General features: G+C 39.6%; 1 protein-coding gene across 11 annotated transcripts in view; it reads left to right on the top strand.

Moving 5' to 3' along the window:
- MPDZ (multiple PDZ domain crumbs cell polarity complex component) overlaps positions 1-24,212 on the top strand; it is a 206,986-nt gene that overhangs the window by 13,635 nt on the left and 169,139 nt on the right. Inside the window, exon 1 of one of the 11 annotated variants that reach the window (XM_066368167.1) lies at positions 9,863-9,947. The exons of 8 other annotated variants lie outside the window; for them this stretch is intronic. The gene's annotated coding sequence lies outside the window, so the exon portion shown is untranslated. 2 more of the 11 variants (XM_066368168.1, XM_066368169.1) reach the window with 2 other exon arrangements.

Below are 24,212 nucleotides of genomic sequence, written 5' to 3'. Positions count from 1 at the left end.
AAAATATCCTCTAGAGCAGTGGTCCTCAATCCCCAGGCCGCGGACTGGTACTGGTCTATGGGTCATTTGGTACCGGTTGCAGAGAAAGAATAAATAACTTACATTATTTCCATTTTATTTATATTTAAGTCTGAACTATGTTTTATTTTTAAAAAATGACCAGATTCCTTCTGTTAAATCCATCTAAGACTCACTTTTGATGCTGGTCTCGGTCACGTGATACATTTATCCGTCCCACCCTAAAGTCCGGTCCGTGAAAATATTTTCTGACATTAAACCAGTCTGTGGCCCAAAAAAGGTTGTTGACCACTGCTCTAGATTCATCCAAGCAGCCACAAATAGTAAGATTTTATTCTTTTTTATGACTGAGTAATATTCTATTCTGTAAATCTTTATGGTTTCATTGTCTGAACAGACATCCTTCCCTTAGCAGGAGATGTCTTTATCCACACAGCTATTAATGGGCACTGGGATTGCTTCCATATTTTGGCTATTGTATATAATGATGCAGTGAATATAGGGATAAGTGTATTCTTTTCTGAATTACTGATTTGGGTTTCTTTATACCCGAAAGATATATACCCGAAAGAGGAATCATTGGGTCATAAGGAAATTACAGTTCCAATTTTTTGATGAATCTCTATATTGTTTTCTGTAGTGACGGTTCTAGTCTGCATTCCCACCACAAAGGTTTCCACATCCTTATCTATGTTTGTTATTTGTTGATTTATTAATGATAGCCATTCTGGCAGGTGTGAGGTGATATCACATTGTGGTTTTATTTTGCATTTCTCTGACGATTGGTGACATTGTACATTTTTTCATATCTGTCGGCCACCTGTATGTTCTCTTTAGAGAATTGTCTATTCAGGTCCTCTGTCCATTATTTAATTGAATTGTTTGGTTAGTTTTTCTTTTGGTTGTATGAGTTCTTTATAAATTTTAGATTTTAACCCCTTGAGTGTATCATTGGCAACTGTCTTCTTACATCTTTCAGGTTATCTTTTCATTTTGTTGATGATTTTCTTTGTTGTGCACAACTTTTTACTTTGATGTATTGCTATTTTTTTTATTTGCTTTGCTCAGGGAGAGATATCAGAAAAAAATATTGCTGAGAGAATGTTAAAGATTTTATAGCCTTTGTCTTCTTTTAAAAAGAAATTTTATGATTTTGAGTCTTACATTTATGTCATACATCTATTTTGAGTTTATTTATGTGGTGTAAAAAGGTGGTCTAGTTTTATTTTTTGGCATATATCTGTCTAATTTTTCTAACATCATTTATTGAATAGACTGTCTTTAACCTATTGTATGTTCTTGCCTCGTTTGTCATAAATTAGTTGACTATATAGGCATGGGTTTATTTCTGGGCTCCTTATTCTGTTCCTTTGATATATGTGTCTGTTTTCAAAATGCCAGTCTATGCTGTGTTGGTTACTATATAACCTTGAGATAAAATTTTAATCAGGTAGTATGGTACCTCTGACTTTGTTCTTCTTTTTCAAGAATGCTGTGGCTATTCAAGAGGTCTTATGGGAGCTCCTTTGTAGGTAATTGTCTTTGCTCTTGCTGCTTTTAAGGTTATATCTTTGTCTTTACCCTTTTGCATTTTAATTACGATGTGTCCTGGTGTGGGCCTCTTTGGGTTCATCTTGTTTGGGACTCTGCACTTTCCGGACTTGTGTGTCTTTTTCCTTCACCAGGTTAGGGAATTTTTAAGTCATCAGTTCTTCAAGTAGCTTCTCAATGCCTTGCTCTCTTCTGGCAACGCTGTGATGTGGATGTTGTTATGCTTGATATTGTCCCAGCAGTCCCTTAAACTGTTCTCATTTTTACTTCATCTTTCTTTTTTGGTGCTCTGATTGGGTCTTTTCTGTTTTCTTGTCTACTAAATTGATTATTCAGTCTTCTGCTTCATCTAGTGGTGCTGTTGATTTTTTCTAATGTATTTTTTATTTCAAGTCCTCATTTTTCACTGGTTCTTTTTTATGATTTCTGTGTCCTTTTTTAATGCTTGCTATTTATTTGTTGAAGTTCTCACTAAGTTCCTTGCATATTCCTTTAACCATTGTTTGAACTCTGTATTGGTTGGTTGGTTGCTTGTTTCCATTTCACTTAACCATATGCCCTGTTTCTTTTTCTGGGGATTATTCCTCTTCTCTCATTTAAGGCATGTTTCTTTGCTCATTTTGGCTACTTCTCTGTATTTTATTAACGTTTATTATGTAGATCTGTTTTATACCACCCTCCTCCTCCATCTTGGTAGGGTAACCTTTTGTAGTAGGTATCCTTCGGGGCTCTGTTGTACATTCTCCCTGATCACCTGAGTGAGGTGCTTCAGGAATGCCCTTGTGTGTGTATGTGAGCCCTCCTGTTGTAGCTTTTTATCTTTTTTTTGTATTTTCCTGATGTCAGAAGCAGGGAGGCAGGCAGACAGACTCCCGTATGCACCTGACTGGTGTGTGCCCACCAAGCATGCCCACCAAGGGGCGATGCTTTGCCTATCTGTGGCGCTGCTCTGTTGCGGCCTGAGCCATTCTAGCGCCTGAGGCGGAGGCCATGGAGCCATCCTCAGCACCCGGGCTAACTTTGCTCCAGTAGAGTCTTCGCTGTAGTAAAGGAAGAGAAAGATAGAGAGGAAGGAGAGGGGGAAAGGTGGAGAAGCAGACAGACACTTCTCCTCTGTGCCCTGGCTGGGAATCGAACTTGGGACTTCCACATGCCAGGCCGACGCTCTACCGCTGAGCCAACCAGTCAGGGCCCCTCCTATTGTAGTTTAATCTAGATTGCTGTTGGCTCACCCATGGGTGGGGAAAGCCCTTAGGCTGGCTGACTGTGAGGCTTGACTGTGACCACAGTGTATAAGGTGCTCTGCAGGGGGTGGTCTCATTAAGCAAAATGTACCCTGGCAGAGTTCAGTGCCTATCAAGGTCTGGTGGCGTGTTCTTTTAAAAGAACTTTATAGAACAGTCTGGGAGCTCTGAAAGCAAAACTGCCTGGGCCGACTTAATCCGTAGGTAAATAACTTTTTCCTTTTCTGTAGTAGTAGTATTAAAGCCCAGAGCTATGATTTGGTGGAAAGGACTTGGCCTTGATGTCAATCAGACTTCAGTTGGCTTTAAATGTTAGCTCTGTTACTTACAAGCTTCATGAATGTAAGAGAAAACACTTTATTTCTCAGAGACTCACTTTTTTTACTTGAAATTGAGTTTATCTAATACAGAGCTGTTGGTTTGGTTTAGGGAAAGGCATGTGTGTAAACCACATGCTCTGTTTATAGAGACAAGGTTATATGACAGGTACTTCATGAATGATTCCATTTTAAGCAGTAAAATTAATAGTGGTTGACTGCCTAAAATCTCACTTATGGAGACTATTTTATACCCTGAAGAAGTCATTATTATAGTAGATGCAATAGCAATCAATTTTTAAGTGCAGTTTTTTTATTGTTATTAAATACAATTTTTAAAAGTGTCAAATAACAAATTATTGTTTTAACTTGTGGGTTACAACCAAGCATACATTTTAGATATCCTTTGGTGAATATATATATATATATATATATATATATATATATATATATATATGCAAGTGTTTACCTCTTGAAGGGAGTATTGGAGATAAATTTGAACCTGAAGAATAAAATGGATTTAAAAAATATTATTCAGCAAAATGGCATTGAAAATTTAATAATTTGTTACTTACAGAATCGACTAAGTTACATAATCCTGAGAAAGTTACTAATCTCTATGACCCATTTCCACATCTGTAAAATGTGTTAGCAAGTTATGTTTTAGAAAGAATAAAGGCTCACAAATTTTTCTTATGTCTTCAGATATTTGAAATTATTAATGCTTAATTATTAATGCTTATTAATAAAATAAGATAAAATAAAAATAAAACTAAAAATAATTTGTAATTATTTTTTTCTGGCTGAATTTAAGAGTTCTAAATTTCTCCATGCTAAGTATTGCAAGAGTTGGCACAGAGAGCCTGACCAGGCAGTGACACAGTGGATAGAGCATCAGCCTGGGATGCTAAGGACCCAGTTCAAAACCCTGAAGTCTCCAGCTTGAGAGTCTCCAGCTTGAGTGTAGGCCCATCCTGCTTGAGTGTAGGCTCACCAGCTTGAGCGTGAGGTTGCCAGCTTGAGCATGGGATCATCAACACGGCCTCCTGGTTGCTGGCTTGAGCCCAAATGTCTCTGGCTTGAAGCCCGAGATTCCTGGCTTGAGTCCAAGGTCATTGGCTTGAGCAAGGGGTCAATGGGTAACTGAAGCCCCTGTTTAAGGCACTTATGAGAAAGTAATCAATGAACAACTAAGGTGCCACAATGAAGAATTGATGCTTCTCATCTCCTGTTTCTCAGCCCCCCATTGCTAAAAAGAAAAACAAGAGTGGGTTCAGAGAGATGGAGAGTGTCATTGTTCATGAGCCCTGCTCAGTACATGTATGTGGTGTTTCTCTGAGTTAAGAGCTAACACTGAACCTACTGGGGATGCAGGAAAGAGAAACAGCCACAGTAAATGTCACTCCAATATGCTGTTTTCTTCCCAGAGGAGTTCCCGTCAAAAATTTGAGTCTGGCCTTTTCTGAATACGGTTCGTAAACTTTATCTTTTTTTTTTTTTAATTTAGTGAAAGGAGGGGCGGCAGAGACAGACTTCTGCATGCACTCGACTGGGATCCACCCGGCAAGCCTACTAGGGGCCCTTGCTCCTTTTCAACCGGAGCAATATTTTAGTGCCTGAGGCAGAGGCCATAGAGCTGTCCTCAGTGCCCAGGGTCAACTCGCTCTAATCGAGCCTTGGCTGCAGGAGGGGAGGAGAGAGAGAGAGTATGTGTGTCTGTGTATGTGAGAGAGAGAGAGAGAGAGAGAGAGAAGTGAGGGCAAGGGATGGAGAAGCTGATGGGCTCTTCTCCTGTGTGCTCTGATTGGGAATCGAACCCTGGTACATCCACATGCCAGTTAGATGCTTAGATGCTCTACCACTGAGCCAACTGGCCAGGGCCATTATCCTTTTTTTTTTTTTTTTTTGTATTTTCCCCAAGTTAGAAGCAGTCAGACAGACTCCTGCATGCGCTTGACTGGGATCCACTGGGCATGCCTACCAGGGGGCAATGCTCTGCCCATCTTGGGCAATGTTCTATTGTGTCCAGAGCCATTCTAGTACCTGAGGAGGAGGCCATGAAGCCATCTCTGTGCCCGGGCCAACATTGCTCCAATGGAGTGTTGTCTGTGGGAGGGGAAGAGAGAGATAGAGAGGAAGGAGAGGGGGAAGGATGGAGAAGTAGATGGGCGCTTTTCCTGTGTGCCCTGGCTGGGAGTCAAACCTGGGACTTGTATACGCTGGACCAACGCTCTACCACTGAGCCATCCGGCCAGGGCCAATTATGTTTTTTTTTTTTTTTTTTTTTAAATTTTATTTATTGATTTAGTGAGAGGAGGGGAGATAGAGGAAGACAGGAACATCTATCTTTTCCTGTGTGTGTCCTGATTGGGGACCTAACCAACAACCTCTGTGCTTTGGGGCAATGCTCTAATCAGCCGAGCTATCCTGCCAGGGCTAATCTTTATTCCTGTCCTAATTCAGCAAAGAAATTACAGAAGGCACAAACTGAATTTAGGAGGCACTAATTGATGAGGAGGGATAATATCTAATTATGTATGGTACTTTTAGCTCAATGATACCTAAGTAAGCAATATGATAGATGACACATTTTGTAATTTTTGCAGTAAATATTCCAGAACAGGAGAAGCAATTTAGAATAATAATAGGGGAATGATGGAAGTAGAGTTGTTTTTAAAGTTACAGGGAAAAGCCCTAGGAAATGACCTTTGGTAAAGGACATGAACTACCTCAAGATAAGTTGAAGTAGCAAGGTTATGATATTCTGGTCTACCTTCCCACTTCCTAGTACCACAGCCTTTTCTGTATTAGAGAAGGCCCTATTCACTATCCTTTAGACCAGCAATATTAAACTGGTGTGCCACGAGGATTTTTAAAACATGCAATACCTGACTATTTAGTCAGGGGCATTGACCTCTTTTCCCTTAGCTTGTCAAAAAAACAAAAAACAAAAACCTCATAGGTACTGGCTGATTGGCTCAGTGGTGGAGCGTGGGCCCAGGCGTGTGAATATCCCGGGTTGGTTTCTCTGTCAGGGCACACGGGAGAGGTGCCCATCTTCTCCACCCTTCCTCTCACCTCTCTCCACCCTTCTCTCTCCCTCCTTTTTCCCCTTCCTCCCTTCTTTCCTCTCCGTCTTTCCTCTCCTCCCCTCTCCTCCTGCAGCCATGGCTCGATTAGAGCGAGTTGGCCCTGGGCGCTGAGGATGGCTCCATGGCCTCCGCCTCAGGTGCTAAAAAAATGGATCTGATTGCAACAGAACAACACCCCAGATAGGCAGAGCATTGCCCCTAGTGGGCTTGCTGGGTTGATCCCGGTTGGAGTGCATGTGGGAGTCTGTCTCTGCCTCCCCTACTCTCACTAAAATAGGCTCTGGGGCTACAGGCTGGGGCTTTGTTCCTGGGACTCAGGACCCTCCGCTCTCTGCTAAACTCACTTCCCGCCACCCGAGTGTCTCCCGGCTGCCGTTCGCTCCGGGGAGCTGGGCAGCCCTCTCTGTGTTTCCGCTTTTCCTACCAGTCTCAGTGTGGCTTCTTCAGTGTTCCTTGGTTGAAGAGTCCTCTTAGTTTAGTCCAAAGTTGGTTTTTCCAGATGATGGTTCTTATAATTAGTTTGTTATCCACTTTGGTTCTGGGAGGTTGAATTTGGTACGTCCGCCTACTCCATCACCATCTTGTCTTTCCTCTCACTAAAATAGTAATAAAAAAAATGATGATGGCCATCCTGGGAGAATGAGTCCATTTTACTTACTTTCCTTGTCAGATCTGCAAAAAAGTAGTATTTTTTTTTTTTTTTTTGATGTGCCACAGAATTTTAGTTTATGTATGCCGTGAAATAAAAAGGTTGGAAATTGCTGCTGTAGGACTTTACCCTTAGGAATTATCTGGTCACAGGTGACAAAACCATGTCTTCTGCTCCTGTGTCAAAATTGAGATCTCACCAACTCAGTTTAAATGCTGTCCTTGTGAGGGGGCTGATAAATGACAGCTATCTTCTGTGCTGTTGCCTCCTCCAGCAAGTGATTGATAGGTCCTAATACAGGGCAGTTACCACCACCAGTGTTTTGGGTCCCCTGAGGATACTTTGAGTATCCCTGCTTTTTCTAAGCACAAGGACATATATATACATATTTCCTGGGCCCACTGGAGAATTGCCTCATTCCAGACAGCAAAAGGGCAGGAGGCAGAAGCCCAAAGTAATTTCTCTGGAGAAATTGTTGTCAGTGTTGGAATTGCACCTGGGAATTCTGTTACAAGAAGTTAATCTCTGCACATTTTTGGTTTTCTCAAGAAAATAATGTGGCTGGAGCGAGTGCTTTATGAGTCCATAGTGGTCTCTTTGAGTCAGATGTCTACTCATTGTTTGCCTACAAGTTCAGTCTTGGAAGGAATCCCCCTGCATAGTTCTGCCTAAGAAATATACTGGCCTGTTACATCTTGATCCTTAGTGCAGAAAGTGTGTTAGCAAACGGGCACACTGCCCAATGAATCTGAATTCCTCTGAGCTGAACCTAGGGAGTTAGCACAAGAGGCAAAATCTTCATTCTTGGAAGCATCTAAATCTTTTCTCTGAGGCACTGTGTTTGGTGTGAATTAACAATTGAAGGTACTAAGAGAGAACATATGGGTGAAAAATATGTAAAACTGGGTGTCCAGAAAGAAAATATCGGAACCCATAGTTCTCTATCATGTATGTGTTTACTTCGCATATTTTTAAAAAAAGCATGGAGGAGGAAGGAAATAAATACAATTATAAACAATTGATTTGTCTAATTATTAAAACTGTTCTTTTAAATAGTTGAATAATAACAGTGGCTGAAGTTTATTTTTTTTAATGTTTATTTTGTTATTGACTTTAGAGAGAGGTAAGGAGAGAGCAGGAGAGAGACAGGAACATCTCTGTTCCTTTATATGCCCTGACGGTGGATTGAACCAGCAAGCAACCTTTGTGCTTTCGGATGATGCCCTAACCAACTGAGCTATCCAGCCAGGGTCATAGCTCAAGTTTCAATCCCATACATATAGCGGATTTGTTATTAAACCAAAGCTCAGTGAACTTTAGCTTGTCTGTGAGCTACATGTTTTAGGGGACTAATTTTAACATTGCCTACATAGTTGGAAGTGAGCAGTAAATAAGGGACCTTAATTTAAAAGAGTCACAAAATATACATATAATTTGTTATCCTGGAAGTGGCTGTGAATCTGGTAAAATGTCTTTTTTTTTTTTTTTTGTATTTTTCTGAAGCTAGAAACCGGGAGAGACAGTCAGACAGACTCCCGCATGCGCCCGACCGGGATCCACCCGGCACGCCCACCAGGGGCGACGCTCTGCCCACCAGGGGGCGATACTTTGCCCCTCTGGGGCGTCGCTCTGCCGAGACCAGAGCCACTCTAGCGCCTGGGGCAGAGGCCAAGGAGCCATCCCCAGCGCCCGGGCCATCTTTGCTCCAATGGAGCCTCCACTGCAGGAGGGGAAGAGAGAGACAGAGAGGAAGGAGGGCGGGGGTGGAGAAGCAAATGGGCGCTTCTCCTATGTGCCCTGGCCGGGAATCGAACCCGGGACTTCTACACACCAGGCCAACGCTCTACCACTGAGCCAACCGACCAGGGTGTAAAATGTCTTTATAAAGCTAGTAGTATATGCTTGAAGGAATCTGCAATTAAGGTAAAAAACATGGATACTTTTTGAAAGGCAATGAACTTTTCACCTTAGGGCAACAATCTTAAAAGTGAAAGAAAGTATCTTTTAAAACCAATGTTAATTTAATGAACATGTTTGTTAGTATAAATACATTTGTTGTGTATCTATAGTAAAATATATATTTTTCTTTGCAACAATTTTTTTCTTCCTATTAGGAAATTCCTAGGCTAGGATTGAGATGATATTTTTTATCAAAATTTGGTTGCAGTGTGTGGATTCTTGATCAAAGTAATAATTTTGATTTATGTATGTCTACATATTGTAAATTAATATGCCACTTCTTCAAATTAGAGCAGTGATTTTTCAACTTGAGTGCTACAAGGATTTTTAAAACATATAATACCGGACTACTTAGTCACTGACTGCTTTTCCCTTAGATTGTCAAATAAAAAAATGACAACAGCCAATAAAACTATAGTCCACTTGTGTGAATGAATCAAAGTTATACCTATTTTTTGTCAGCTCTGAAAAAAAAAAAAAAATATATATATATATATATATATATATATATATATATATATTTGGTATGCCACAGAATTTGACTAATTTGTTTACATGTGCCACGAGGTGAAAAAGGTTGAAAATCACTATATTAGCGTGGATATATTATGTGACTATTCATTATATTGAATTGTCATTTGAATGTACATGAAAGAAAAGTTTTCTTTCAATTAGAACAGATGTATACTTACGTGTTCTGTTGGGTTCAGCCATCATTTCCAAAGATGGGGATTTGAGTTTGCTCTGTGTATAAGTTCAAAAGTAGAACAGCAACAGTTATTCACTTCCTGCCCTGCTGCTCTCTCTCATGGAGCTGGCTAATCCTGGACTGTAAGCCTCTGCTTCTGAGGCTCTTATCTAAAATAGCTTGGTGAAATACAAGCAGAGTAGCCACCAGAAAATCAGACTAAATCTTTGTGTTTTTTTTTTTTTTTAAATTAATTAATTAATTAATTTATTTATTTATTCATTTTTTAGAGAGAAGAGAGAGAGAGAGAGAGGAGGGAGGAGCAGGAAGCATCAACTCCCATATATGCCTTGACCAGACAAGTGCAGGGTTTTGAACTGGCGACCTCAGTGTTCCCAAGTCGACACTTTATCCACTGCGCCACCAGAGGTCAGGCTAAATCTTTGTTTTTAACGGTAAAATGAAAAATTTCTTATGAGATACTAATTTATGAATAAATATTTTTCATTATATATATTGCTGGAGTTAAGTAATTCTGAAAAATTATTTTTTCTGGAAGCATTTACCAATAATTAAAAAATGTTCCAAGTAATTTAGTAGTTTGAGGTGAAATTTTTTTTTTTCACTGAAGAAGGATGATAGGATTTGAGAAATATTGTAAAGTATAAAGAAGACATAATCATCCCTAGTCCTATACTCCTAAAATTAGATACTAACATTTTCACATGTTTCTGGCAGTCTCTTATTTTTCTTATTCTTATTACAAAAAAGTTTAAATGTAGCTTTTATGGTGAGTTATTATGCAGTAAATCGTGACATTATATCTTTCAATTTTAACAGGCATTGTGGCTCATGGCCAGTCTTGCTTCTTCTGTCCCCTTCCATTTCAGTGAAGCAAATCCCAGAAATTTCACTACTTTATGCATAATAATTTCAAGCAGTTTTTACATATATACATACTATTAATACATGAAAAGTATTGTTTCCTTAAAAAGAAGAGAGAATGCTAAAACCCTCTTTTAACCTTTCTGTTCTGAGGCTGTCTCTTCAGCTGTCCACCCCTGAAAGGAACTAATGCTAGAGTTGATTCTAGAATGTGTCCTTTTAATTTATTGTTGAATATAATGAGAATACAGATGTACATATTTGCACGTAGCATAAATTTTATATATATGAAAAATACAGATAAATAATATGTAAACTATACTTATTCTGCACATCCCAATTTCCTTTTTGAGATCTGGATTGAGAATCTATTCTTGAATAAGTGATTCTGTCTCATTTCTATTTACTTTGAATACTTATATCTGAATTTGTTTTAGTCCCCTTGTTTTTGTTCTTACTCTTCCTTTTCCTGTTTTTTTCCTCTGTTCTCCACCTCTTGTAATTATATGAGCAGTCTTTTTTTTTTGATTCAGTCTTAAATGTTCATGATTTTCCACACAATATACTCCTCTGTGCATGCCATCAAGGGCTTTGGTGAGACATTTCGTCTTTTTTTTTTTTTTCAATGGACAGAGAGAGAGTCAGAGAAAGGGATACATAGGGACAGACAGAACGGAGAGAGATGAGAAGCATCAATCATCAGTTTTTCGTTGCGACACTTTTAGGTGTTCATTGATTGCTTTATCATATGTGCCTTGATCGCGGGCCTTCAGCAGACTGAGTAACCCCTTGCTCCAGCCAGCGAGCTTTTTTTTTTTTTATCAAGCCAGATGAGCCCGCACTCAAACTGGCAACCTCGGGGTCTCGAACCTGGGTCCTCCGCATCCCAGTCTGATGCTCTATCCACTGCGCCACCGCCTGGTCAGGCTATGAGTAGTTTTTATTTCACCTTTTTTCCTTTGTTTATAAATGATAGATTCCATTTCTGTATTTTAGTATTACTTTAAATTTTTGACATTCATACTTGGCTTATTTTTTCTAGTGGAATTTGAAGTGAAACTATTACTTATTACTTCTAGCCTCCTATTACTGGAATATTTTTGCAAAAATATCATGATTTTAAATGTATGAAACCTTATTATATTTAATATTCCTTTTTCAATAGTGGATAAATATTTGGTTGAAACCTGATGGTTTTTCTCAGGCACTGATCAAAACTGAATACTTCATAGTATTTTATTCATCTGCCATAATAGGCAGCTACCCTATGACTTGTTTTTCTGATGTAACTTTTCCCTGTAGGATTCTTAATTATCTCAGTGGTCCTATTAAAATTATATTTGCTGTAGCTCTCAAAATCTTTATTTGAGGTAGATTGTTCACATGGAGGAAGAGTATTTCTAAAGCAGGGATGCTTGAAGGGATTGGGTTGTTTGAGATGTGATTGGTGCTATACTAAAGCAGGTTGTTTGAATGAAAGTGTTTAATACTAATTACCCCTGGCAAAATGGAGTTCACTGTAAGAATGCAGGTCAGTGACTGCATCTTAGGGACCAATTTCTCCGTTTCTCTCTTACTGGCAGTGTAGGGTCTCTGTCAGCTGACTTGTTGTCTCAGAACTCAGGCTTGCAAGTACCTCTTTTCTGCCTCCTTTACAAATTCTTTTATTTCTTCATTTCTAGCTTCACCACTAGTTGGTTTATTCTCTGAATGTTTCTTTTCTTAGGTTCCCTAGAGAGACTGTAGCCCATTTCTGTATTTCACATCAGCACTTAGTTTGTCCTCCCTTGGGTGAGTAGCCCAGCCTTTGTTCCACTGGCTATGGGAGGGGGAGGGGGGCTTAGCATAGTATGTAATAATTTATTTCTTGGAGTAGGGGCTGTGGAAAGTTGAAATCTACAGGGTGGACAAAAGTAGGTTTATAGTAGTAAGCACATAAAACAAAGTTTATTCTTATATTAGCATTTATTCATTATTATATAATTTTTCATATGAACAACTGTAAACCTACTTTTGCCCCATACTGTATGTTAGGGAGTTTGGGCTGCCATAACAAATACCATGGACTGGGTGGCTTGAAAAACAGCAATTTACTTCCTCATGGTTCTGGAGGAGGTTGGAAAGTCTGTCATCAAGGTCTAGTAGGGTTTGATTTCTGATGAGAACTGACTTCCTGGCTTGTAGATGGCCACTGTTTTCTTTGGTGTTTGCTTGTGGAGAAAGGGGGTGAGATGAGGGAGGGAGAAAGGGTGAGAGGGAGGAAGAGAGAGGCTGATATCTCTTCCTTTTCTTTTTTTCTTTTAATTAGGAAAGTGAGACAGACTGCTGCATGCATCTGTCCAGCCTGGCACCCAACTGGCACACCTCACCCCTACCCTGGGGCAGATGCTAAATCAACTGAGCTATCCTCAGGGCCTGGGCCATGCTCAAACCCATTGAGCCATTGGCTGTGGGAGGAGGAGAGGATGGGGGAGAGAAGCAGATGGCTGCTTCTCATATGTGCCCTGGCTGAAGATTATACCCAGGACATCTGCATGCCAGTCTGATGCTCTATCCACTGAGTCAGTCAACTAGGGCCTCCTTATCTTGTAAGGTTGTAAAAACCTTGTCTCCAAATACAATTACATTGAGATTTACAGCTTCAATATAAGAGTATCAAAAACAGTTCATAGCATTTTTGAAATAATTCAGCCTTTTTTAAAAAATCAGGATAGGTCTTATTTCTAGAACAGTCGTACCACTGACCTGCTATTATTTTATATTCTTTATATAGGTGATTGGTATCTAGTCAGTAGGTCAAACAGGAAAGCTCGAATTCATGCTAGGCTCATCTACATTACAGCCACATTACCAGGTCCTGTTGCTTCTAGTGTTAAATTACTTCTTGAATCCATCTCCTGTTTTTATTTTTCACTCTGTAAAAATGGTAGGTAGGGTCCTCAAGTCATTTAGCCTGTACCCATCTTTAGCCTCATCATCTCTGCCTCTATTCCTCCTTTCCTTCCGCCCCATCCATGTGGAGAAAGAACTACTGCAGTTCTCAGAAGGTACTGTGCAGCCTAGCCTCTGTGTGGGAGCTCTTTTATTATTCCTTCTAAGTCTCATCTGTTCTTTAGGACTCTGTGCAGTGGTCTCAGAAGATTTTTCTTTCTCTTCAGTTTGGGTTTGGTGTCCTTCTTATGTCTTCTTGTATTTTAAGTGTCTGCTTATTACTTTTTTTCTTCCAGTCCCTTGGCCTGTGAATTCCCAGACTGTGTTCTCATTTCTCTAATTCTGCCACATAACATGTCATTCATGTAGGCACTCAATGCATTGTTGAATGAGTAAATAAGAATTTGAGTTTTTTATAATGCTGTGACCCCCTTCAGCATTTTCACTTTGGACAGGTAATTTATCTTTCCATATTATAAAGGAAGACAAGACTTAATATTTAAAGTATGTTGAAAGGCAAAGTTCCTTGATACCTGATTCCCTTTGATTTGGAGAGTAAAAATATATTTAATACATTCTATTTTTATTGAAGAAATTTAAAAAGATTCAGGAATGTCAGCTTAATGAAAATAAAAATATTGTTCACAAATGCTTTTTTGATCAAGTCTATAAAAATGAGGGAGAACTTCAAAAGAACAGATGCTAGAAAGGCTGAGTGTTTTCTGTTGGATGATTGCATGATGGTGGTGGGGAGGTGCCATTTCTATGCTTTTGGAGCAGCAGCTCAGGAACGTTATTCTAGAATTGAATTCTGACTGAACGTGTAAGTTTTGCTGTCATGGCCAATTGACTTTATGACAAACTACCCGCAAATGACTACAGCCTTGCAGGTAGTGCTGATGCAGCTATGAATGAGACGAATGCTAAATTTAACTGCAGTAACAGATGCTGAGTGACTTGACAAGCTGCAAACCATTGCAGCAAGCTCTCTTAATGTTGTACTCCTTTTACAGTCAGAATCGTGTATGATAACTAGAAAATTGTATGCATTTGGGACAGTTTCTGTGAGTTATTTTTAGCATTAAACACATTCTCACTTGTTAGTTGCCATATAATCTGCATTGGGCCGAATGATTGTTTTCTGTTCCAGGCACTGATTGTCTACTACACGAGAGCTGTGCCTGCACATTCCCTGTACAACTTGTTGAAAAGTACAATGATTAGTCAGTTAGTAACTTTCTCCTAAATAAAATCAAATATCTTACTTGATTTTTTTATCCTCTGCTGAAACTAGTGTTATGGACTTATTGTTGGAGAGTCATATAGTCACAGCTAAAATCCTTAGAGATTTCTAAGGGATTTGGCAACTCTATCATTGTGTTTAACTTTTGCAGAAATTATGAAGTCTTTAAATTAAAAATGATTATGAAAATTTAAATTTTTTTCTCAGTTAATATATAGATAAATAGTGTTGCCAGATAGAATAATGGATACCTTGTTAAATTTGAATTTTAGATAATCAACAAATTAGTGTTTGGTATAAGTATGTCCCAAGTATTGCATGAGATATACCATAAAATTTTTCATTTATCTTAAATTCAAATATAACTAGGAATCTTCTATTTTTATCGCTAGTTCTGGCAACCTTATATTGATACCAAATTTTAAAAACTCAAAAGAAAAGAAGTGCAAAATAAGTTTCTCTTAATTTCCTCCAGCCCCTTACATCCCACTGTTAGTCTTTGGAAAGCTTGCAAAAATAGTCTGTGCTTTAATAAACATGTGCATATTAATTTTACTTACACAAACATTTTCCTCCCTTTTATATAAATACTAGAAATTTAATACATTGCTCTGTGCTTTTTTTTTTTTTTCATTTAGCAGTAAATTTCTACCATGTGATCTTTCCCCCCAAAAAACAATGTAGAAAATACTGGGTAGTGCAGTAGAAGAGTGAGTGTGCTCTTTGAAATCAGGCAGAGTTGGATTCAAATCTAAGTTCTGCAGCTTGCTGGCTAGACGTGTGGCCTTGAGCAAGACCTCAGCCATTCCTTTCTCTGTTGTTTTATCTGGAAAATGGAGAGAATAATGTGCCAGGCAGTGGAGGATATTGTGGAGCACAAGATGGTCAGGTTTCATGCTCCCGTGATGTAATGTGTGTTATGTAATGTGTATGGCTCTGTAGTTCCTCATAGGTACTGAATTAATTGAGTCAGCATTGATATGTCTTGTAATTCTGAGTGCCATAGCTACTGAAACGGACAGGTTCAGTTATCAGCAAATATGGCTATAAACACAATACATCAGCAGTAGCTGGAAAAGAAGTAATATTTTCTTTGTTATTTGAATATGCTTATTTTCATTATGTTGAGGGATTTTTTTTTTACCTTGAAATGTAATAGCCATGCTTTTATATGTACCTGTACTTTGAATATTAATATAGGAACTTTTATTATTTTCTTGGGGGTTTTTCTTAAAATATTAGATTTTAAAAGTGACTTATTCAAACATATATGAACATTATATAAATGGTTAATATTACTCATCTTTCTTTGATTTAACTACCTATAGTTATGAAATACTCAATTCTGACTTGGCCGTATCTTATATGGATTGTTGGCTATGTTGCATTGTCAACACCAGTCCATTTCAGATTTCATTCAGTTTGGTTCCCTAGACTTTATGCATGTTGTCTCCCTATTTCTTTCTTTAGTTTCTTTTTGTGTATGGCAAGGTCTACACAATTTTGAACTTGGAGAGAGGAAAGAAAACAGTAATGTGAATCTTCTTCCTTTCAAGGGGCAGGATATTGAAGTTCAATTGTTAACTGACTCTGGAGCCAGACTACCTGGATTCAAATCCTGGCTCCAACACTTATTATTAGTATGACCTTGGGCAAGTTAATTAATCTTTCTGTACCTCAGTTTCTTCAAGTAAGTGGATTAAAGGACTTAATTGTATAATATGCTTTGGACAAAGCCAAGCATGTGACAGGTGCTGTGTTTGCTGCTATTATTACTTCTTCTGTTCCAGCATTAATGTTGATTACTTGTTATTGTATCCAGTGGTGGGATTTAAATAATTTAACAGCCGGTGCTCTGCCCTAATGACCATTATAAGTACAAAAAAATGATATACCAAAGATAGTTTAGTATTTCATACAGTTAATACTTAATAAGAACAATAAAAGAGGTACACAAAACTAGATTATGTTATAAGAAAGAATTTTAAAATATTAAGGAAAAAGTATTAATATCTGATAAAAAACAATAAAACTGTTATTTAAGGTATTTCCAACGACAGCTTGTTGCCTCCTGGTTGTTTGACACTTTTTATGTTTGTTTACCGAAGTAACAAATGCAAGGGAATTAAAATGTAGTATTTCATCAAAGATATAATGAGATTTATGAAATGAATAAATAAATATTACAAGCATAGTTCCAGCCAACTTTTTCACCTATGGACGGAATGAAAATTGCATTAGAATACACTGGCGCTTAGAATACACTGGTGTACAGATGAACGTTAAAAAAGAGTAAGGAATGTAAATTTGTGATGTCCACATTGGGTGGCTGTCCAAATGCCCACCTTAGAACCCTGATAACAAGTGCCATTTACCAACCGGTTTCGTGAGCTCAACAAAAAATAGGTATCGGTTCTGCTGAACCAGTGCAAACTGGCTGAATCCCACCACAATCTTATTTCTTCTCTTTACTGCATCTCTGATTCAACCTCACTGGTCACTTGCATTGCCCAGAAAAACCCTTAGAACTTGGTGTTTTTATGACATTTGTTGGATCTTTTTAAAGTTTTATCTGTTGGCTATTAACCACTGTTATCAGTCAGTACCCTTCTATTTCTATGTATCAATAGTTGAGGAGGGAAATAAGGGAAGAGTTATGGGGGTGGTGGTGGGAGGGTGAGAAGGAGAATTTATATGTACAGTTTGATGGGAGTGGATTCCATCTCTGCGTCTCAATAATTCTGTGATTACAAATGAGTTTCTTTATACTTAGAACTGAATCATTGTGATAGAGGTATAGAACAAAGAAAGGAACACATTTTAAAAATCTTTTATCTCATAGTTACTAATTGCTGTTAACCAGCGTGGCAAGTAATTCCAGGTCCTGAGTAGGAACGGCACAGATTTAAGAAAATAAACTTAAGAGAAATAGGATGGGAACAGGAAGCCTCTGCAAGCTGATGGCAAGAACAGAGCGCCCTCCACCCCCTACTTGCTTATTTATAGGGCAAAGTGAGGTCATTAGCAAATCAAAGAGATCATTAAAACAAAGTCACATTTCCAAGGCAACCCAAGAATTTCACCAAGTGCAGAATACCCCCACCAGACCTAACATCTTAACTTCATAAAACAAAGGATAAAAAGAAAACAGCTTCTAGTCTTTGCGAGGAACATGGGGTATAGGATGAGTATAAACAACCTAGCACCACAGCTACCTTGGAAGTGTGGAAAAAAACAGCCTTTAGCAACTTGACTAAGTGAGGTGGGGGGTTGGGCAGACTGTCAGCTTACTGCCAGTTCTTTACACCTCTGTCCCCCAAAAATCTTAACTGCAGAGACCCTGTTGGCTTGTGGTTCCTAACATAACCCCCTTTTCTAGTTTTTAACTTCAATTTGTGTGCTGTGATTTATACTCATTTGATTTCCCATGTTCCAATTTGGAGGCAGACTGAAAAAATAAACACAAAATTAATATAGCCAATGCTAAGAGATACCAAAATAAGTGTCTTAATACAATGAAGGGATTAAAGCCTTTTAGATTATCAAGCAAATTCTTAGCTATACAGCAGGATCTAAAATAGAATTTTTGCAGTTTTGAATGTCCTTAATATGTTAATGTAATTTCACCAAGTCCATGTTGACACCATCACCGCTCCACATTATCTGTAAATGCAACCCAAACCCACTTCAGTCTGAGAACTGTCCCAAGAAGCAGAAGTTACACAGATTCAAAAAAAAGTTCATCTGGCACTGGAAGTTTTGTCACATTTCCACACTCTGCAGCTATCGTCCAAGTCCCAGTGACCACTGCTTCTAGCACATTAAGCTTTTGTCTCAAGCTTAATGTCAATACTGGATTTCTGGCAATGATTCAGGTAGACTAGAAGGGCAATCTGCAGCATGTATGGAGATGGAGCTTTTGTGTCCTTTAACCTGGAGAGATGAAACCAGGGGGCCTTTCCCTAGAGTTTTGCAGCCTTGGGGTGGTGAGAACCTTGGGATACACTATGCTGGGTGGTAGAGGTAAATTTATAACAGAAGTGGGCAAAAAGGCAAAAGAGAGAGAGAGAGAGAGAGGCCCTGAATTTGGAGAGTAGGTTCCGTCCTAGAATAGGCATGGGGCATTGAGGCAAGAGGAGAAAAGAGTGTGTAAAGGAGACACTATGTATTAGACAAGGCAGTGGATCCATGGCAAATGGGGAGGAAAAGAAGACCATCAACACCCACAACAGAGATCTTTGAGGGATGAGCAGAACCCAAATATTCCAGCAAGGCAGAGTAAGTGGCCCTCGTGTCTCTAAGAAATTAGATCACCTTACCTGCTACTTGGATGGTTACCCTCGGCTCGTTTGTGGTGATGTGAGATGGGGCTGATGGCCCTGGGCACCTTCAGTCTTCAGTGGCAAGTCCTTGCCAGCTGGGCAAGGTTAGGTCAGAGGTGGCTGGGGTAGGAGTGGAAGAGATTGACCCTTCCCTTGCAGGAGCGAGGGAGCAGCCTATTTTCCATTGTCCATTTTTGCCTGGCAGGGGCTGAGAAGGCAGGCAGGCAGGCTTTAGCCCAATGAGTTTCCTTTTCACTATTGAAGCAGGGCCCTGATGGAATTTTATGAGGCCCCTTAGGGGTGTTGGAGCCATTAAGGGCATATGCCAAGAGCTGGTATTTTGCCTGATCTCTTTGGGCTTTGTCTGCCTTTTCTTGTTCCTCTAAATGCCATGCTTAGGAGATCTCGTTGAGGGGTTTCAGAATCCTTCTCTGCTTATATAAACTTTTTCCATACGTCTGGAGCCGATTGGAAAAAGACAGAAAGACAGCGTTATCAGCTGTATCAAATGAAAGAAGGTAGGAATTTGCAGGAGAAAGAGGTTTGGAGTGTGCTAAGAATATTTGATAGATGGAACAGATTTGACAAAGAGAGGGATGAGAGCATAGTAAAATAAGTCTTATAAAATTGTGCTTGTGAAGCAAGTGTCTCATCCTGGCTCATGGTGTTTCACCAAATGTTCAGGAACCCACCGTGGAGCCTCAGCAGACCTAGGAAAAATACACATATATCCTCAGCCCTATAGGAAAACAGGGTGTGGCCCTTGCCAGATTCCTGTGAGTGGGTCCTTCCATCACACTTTAGGGAAGGCTTTCCTCGTTGGATTCCAGAGTCTCTGGGCCACTGAATGGCCTGTATATATCAGCATTCAAACAAAAAAACAAAAAATATTTTTTTAAAGTAAAGAAACATGATAAAGAAGATTTGTATGAGTTCCAGGATATGACTCCCCCTTTTTTATTTTTTATAGTTGACCTTTAAGCATTTGTTGGGCATGCTTTAAAATGCCTTGACCCTGAGGACTGTAAGGAAATACCTGTCCTCAGGTTAAATCCAAAAGTCTAAAATATAATAAATGCTTTTCCAAGTAACACTTCCATACCTTACAAAACATTTCTATCCCATTAATTAACAGGCAATCTAGAGAGCACAGGAGGCTGAAAAAAATCTAGTATGACCTTTGTTATCTTCCCATTGTAAAAAAAAACAAAAACAAACAACTTAGAGCTTTGTTAGGGAAATCCACCCTGCCCCAAGTCGCAGCTCAGTGATTGCTTCATGAGTGAGTCAAGAGAAAAAAAAAATCCAAAAATAAAACCCAATGTTACTTAGCAATAACAGATGCAATAGCTCAACTAAATTAGCAAGGCTTTAGGATCTACATTCTATTCTATTTAAATTTAAGTGAGCGCTCCTTAAAAGTTCAAATTTTAAAGCAAAAAATGTACAGATGAAATTATTATTTTTTAAATATTAGAGCTGGCATTTCCAATTTTTGCATGCAAGAACTTAATTCAGGCCTTAAAAAAGACACATTTTAGACAACATTAAACAAAGACTAAACAGAAACAAGAATCAGAGAAAACAGAGAGAAACCTAGGATTTCAGAGCACAACCGGATTAGAAAGATGCCTGCCTGATCTTAGGGCATTTTTTAATAGGGACTAAAGATGGACGAGACTAGTCAAAATTTCCTCAAGAAAAATCTCGGGGCTGCAAGGAAGTTCTGTAGACAGATTCACCTTGGGTCCCCATCCAAATTTCCAGACAAAGAATAGAAAAGAAACAAAATGATAGTTCCAATGATTGTAGCTAAAACAAAGAAAATCAGACCATAACAGGAGAAGCTGTAACTTTTCTAACACCTGAATCTCCTATTTAAAAATTCCAATAGCCGCTTCAACTGGCAGATCAGGTTGATTATGCTGAGATTTCTCTACCTCAATTTTAGATGAGTGGCAAACTAAGTTGATGGGGCTGGGGAACACTCTGTTGTCAGTTTCCCTGAATCACCTGCCCTCCGGCAGTATTCTTAGATTTATATTCTTTTGCCCAATGTTTTCCTTTCCTACAGCGTGGGCAGAGGTCAGGAGCTTTAAGATTTGGCTGCCCTTGAGGGAGAGAGAGGCTGAGACTGACATCCAGGAGGGGTAGGGCAATTTCTAGCAAAATGTCCTAAACCCCTGCATTGGAAACAAGATCTACTGGCAGAAGTACTTCCCTGACCTTCCTTCTTTTGTTTGTTCTGCCATTTATCAAAGTATTGTCCTGGAGGCCTCCCCTGAGACGCTGTGGCAATAGCCAGACCTTGCATGTATGAAGGCCCAATATCAATGCATATTGTGATGTAATTCCCTATATCTCGAGTCTGATCTAAAGCTTGTTGGAGCGAGAATCTCCAAAGGTCTGAGACAAAGACCCTGGAAGCAACCCGATAAGCGTAAGAAAGAGCAGAGGGCGGCAGAGGCACAAAGGTTAAGGTGGCCATGGCCACCCTCATTATCTCTTGAGTCATCCTCAGACTCCGAGGTCTTCTCAAATTTACATCTCTCTGTTTCTAGCTCGCTCTGATCAAACAACAGCTCTTCCTCAAATAAAAACATTTGTACAAAAAGAAAAAGGTCCCTCATTCTTGACCCTAATTGTCCCATAATTTATTACTCCCGACTCTACTCTCCCCGAAAACTCTACTCAAAAACTTGACTTACTCTGTGCACCTAGGGAGTTCCAGCACCTGCCTTTCATTTAGTTTTCCCTTCCTCAGGCCCCACATTGGGCACCACTTGCCAGGAACCAGTGTGGTAAGTAATTCCAGACCCTGAGTGGGAACAGCACAGAATTAAGGAAATAAGCTTAAAGAGAAATAGGATGGGATCAGGAGGCCTTGCAAGCTGATGGCAAGAACAGAGCGTGCTCAACCCCCCTACCTGCTTTATATATAGGGCAAAGTGAGGTCATTAGCAAATCAAAGAGATCTTTAAAACAAAGTCACATTTCCAAGGCAACCCAAGAATTACACCAAGTGCAGAAAACCCCCACCAGACCTAACATCTTAACTTCACAAAACAAAGGACAAAAAGAAAACAGCCTTTAGTCTTTCGGAGGAACATTGGGGTATAGGACCAGTACAAACAACCCAGCTAACACAGAGGTGTGTACAAAACAGCCTTTAGCAACTTCACTAAGCAAGTGGGGTGGGGGGTTGGGCAGACTATCAGCTTACTTACTGCCAGTTCCCCACACCTCTGTCCCCCAAAAATCTAAACTGCAAAGAACCTGTTGGCTTGCAGTCCCCAACAACTAATGATGAACTCTTTAAAACCACAGAAAAAGCCATGTATTTATTTTAGGGATATCAGAGCAGAGGAGACAAACTAATTTTATATCACTGAAATCCAGAGGGTGGAAGTTTGGACACTAATGTCAGTTACTTGAGCCTGAGGTTTTAAATAAAAAGCCTTTGTGATAAGTCTGAAAAAAAAGTAATTTTTTTTCCACGTAACTGACTTGTAGGTAAACTCATGGATGGTAGTATTTTTCTCAGTTTCTACTCTCTACTTTCTCTACAGACTCCTAAATCACTGGGCCTCTAAATTCATAGAGGACCTCCTCCTCCTCCACCCCATGCCAATAATGCCTATCTTTTGGAGTTAATATTTTATAAGGGTAGGAGGATAAAACCAAATTTTACTGTATATATCAAATACTTATGTGTATAATATTATTTTTTTTGGACTTAGTGGGTATTATTCATGAGTAAATAGAAATGTTCAAGTTCAGAAAAGATAGATAAGTGACTTAAAAACATAGCTATTAAGTGGTCAAGCTGAAAACATCAGACTTACTAATCTATACCTTTTCATTGCTATCATGCTTCCTCTCGGGTGATTTAATTATATATACATATGTAGGGCTCTGGCCAGGTAGCTCAGTTGGTTCAGATGTTGTCCTGATACGCCAAGGTTGCGGGTTTGATACCTGGTCAGGGCTCATAGAAGAGTCAACCAATGAGTACCTGAATAAGTGGAACAACAAACTGATGTTTCTCTCTTTCCCTCTCGCTCTCTGCCTCCTTTCTTGCTCTCCCTGCCTTTCTTACCCGTACTCCCTTGCCCTCTTCCCTTCTCCCTCTCTCCTTCCTTTCTCTCTAACATCAATAAGTTTAAAAAAAATTTTAAATACATTCCTATGTAGACCTGAGCTTTCTTATATTTTGATATCTTTATTTTACCTTTTAATTGTCAGAGGTTAATAATATTTTTTTGGGAATCTTATATGCTAATTTATGAAGTAATATTGTAGTCTTCTTGTCAGTAAGAATAAAAAATATGACTATTTTTAAGCTCTCCCTGTATTTTTCATCATGAAACCATGCAACGGTTGGTATTGGAATGCTCATCAATATGGGCTCAGTATTAATCCTCAATATTAATATATATATTATAGTTATGATTTATGCAGTGATCTGGAAATTAGTATATTTTATTTATCTCATTTATCATGACATACTTATTGAGTAAATATGTTTTCTAGTAAACTAAGGTTCAGATAGTAGGCCCTTGGTCAAGGTCACCCTGTTACTTAGGTTTCAGTTCCAGGTTAGAGCCAGTGCCCTCTCATTGTCACACCAGGGCACATTTTGTGTGTGTGTGTGTGTGTGTGTGTGTGTGTGTGTGTGTGTGTGTGTTTCTGAAGTGAGAAGTGAGAGGAGGCAGACAGACAGACTCCTGCATGTGCCTGACTGGGATCCACCTGGCTCGGCCCATCTGGGGCATTGCTCCGCTCCAACCGGAACCATTCTAGCGCCTGAGGCAGAGATCATGGGGCCATCCTCAGCACCCGGGCCAACTTTGCTCCAGTGGAGGCCTGGCTGTGGGGATGGGAGAGAGAGACAGAGAAGAAGGAGAGAGGGAAGGATGGAGAAGCAGATGGGTGCTTCTCCTGTGTGCCCTGACCTGGAATCAAACCTGGGATTTCCACATGCCGGGCCTTCGCTCTATCTCTTAGCTAACCGGACAGGGCCTACACTAGGGAACTTTTTTTTTTTTGTATTTTTCTGAAGCTGAAAATGGGGAGAGACAGTCAGACAGACTCCCGCATGCGCCCGACCGGGATCCACCCGGCACGCCCACCAGGGGCAATGCTCTGCCCACCAGGGGGCGATGCTCTGCCCATCTGGGGCGTTGCTCTATTGAGACCAGAGCCACTCTAGCACCTGGGGCAGAGGCCAAGGAGCCATCCCCAGCGCCCGGGCCATCTTTGCTCCAATGGAGCCTTGGCTGCGGGAGGGGAAGAGAGAAACAGAGAGGAAGG

Source organism: Saccopteryx leptura, chromosome 2, assembly GCF_036850995.1.
Source record: "Saccopteryx leptura isolate mSacLep1 chromosome 2, mSacLep1_pri_phased_curated, whole genome shotgun sequence".
Taxonomy (NCBI): domain Eukaryota; kingdom Metazoa; phylum Chordata; class Mammalia; order Chiroptera; family Emballonuridae; genus Saccopteryx; species Saccopteryx leptura.
Note: the sequence above shows the minus strand (reverse complement) of the source record. Positions and strands in the feature narration are given on the sequence as shown.